Source organism: Ranitomeya imitator, chromosome 10 (genome assembly GCF_032444005.1).
Source record: "Ranitomeya imitator isolate aRanImi1 chromosome 10, aRanImi1.pri, whole genome shotgun sequence".
NCBI classification, from domain to species: domain Eukaryota; kingdom Metazoa; phylum Chordata; class Amphibia; order Anura; family Dendrobatidae; genus Ranitomeya; species Ranitomeya imitator.
Genome location: NC_091291.1, coordinates 91,969,813 through 91,970,909, shown reverse-complemented (window position 1 = coordinate 91,970,909; position 1,097 = coordinate 91,969,813). Strand labels below are relative to the sequence as shown.

Sequence of the window (1,097 nt, the reverse complement as noted above, 5' to 3'; positions counted from 1 at the left end):
GTAGTGCTGCTGCCAGAGCTGGGTTTTCACCTGTGAGACTCAGCCGTATCTCACATATGTGTGATCCTGGCCTCATAAAATGACACTGCTCAGAATTGTAAAATGACCCCTGAACATGAAGGTCAAAAGTGGCTTTGGGGGTGAAGGCATTAAAGATCACCAGGTCGAAAGTTTCCAGTTTTTGCCCCTTGTTTTATTCCCGCTGCTCATCTCATTATTTATCTACTTTTTTTAAAATCTGCCATACAGTTCCAGAGATCTGGGATCTTTATGTTTAGTTCTTATTTTTATGTCTTTTACAAAAGGGCGTGGTTCACAGGGTTCTCTGTCGGCGTGTCTTTAGGCTGCTCTGTATTATTACCCTGCAAGCAGTGCCCCCTTGTAAAAGATATAAAAATTATCACTAAATAAAAATGCCCATATCTCAGGAACTGTATGGAGAATTGTAAAAAAGCAAAAAAGTGGTAAACTCAAGGGAACAGTGGGAATAAAATAAGTGCAAAAACTGGCCAGTTCTGACCTTGGGACAGGTCCTCTTGAAGGCGTTTCTCTGTACAGTAAAATTTAGTATTTTAGTCTGTTCTAAATACAATAAAAAGGTCTTGTAACAAACTGTGACTATCTATACCCCGACTTGTCCACTATTGTATCACTTTCAATATGCTACTATAACTTACTGTTGCTCCACAAGGAAAATTAATCTTTAGAACTACTGATGATAGAAAAATAATTGTCTGTTACTGAAATTTTTCTAGACCTCAGTTCACACCGTTGGATTTAAAAACACTCATCAGCCGAAATAGCTCAGTTGGGAGAGCGTTAGACTGAAGATCTAAAGGTCCCTGGTTCGATCCCGGGTTTCGGCATAAGGATTGGTATTTTTTTTAAAGAATATTTTTACGTGTTCTTTTGCATAGATATTTTTTTCTGGGGCCCCACAATTCATAGATTTTAAACACATAATATAATCTTAAAAATTGCAATCGAGGTTTAAAAGTTTGTAACATGTTTATATGATATACTGACATCTAGTGGCCAATATGACGACTGCAACGTTTCATTACTAATTGTTATTTACAAATCAAATCTATACTAAT

At 36.8% G+C, this 1,097-nt stretch overlaps 1 non-coding gene across 1 annotated transcript; it reads left to right on the top strand.

The window, feature by feature from the left end:
* Positions 1–793: 793 nt before the first annotated feature.
* On the top strand, positions 794–866 carry TRNAF-GAA (transfer RNA phenylalanine (anticodon GAA)). The gene has a single exon. It is a non-coding gene; the product is annotated as a tRNA-Phe (tRNA).
* The last annotated feature ends 231 nt before the right edge of the window (positions 867–1,097 follow it).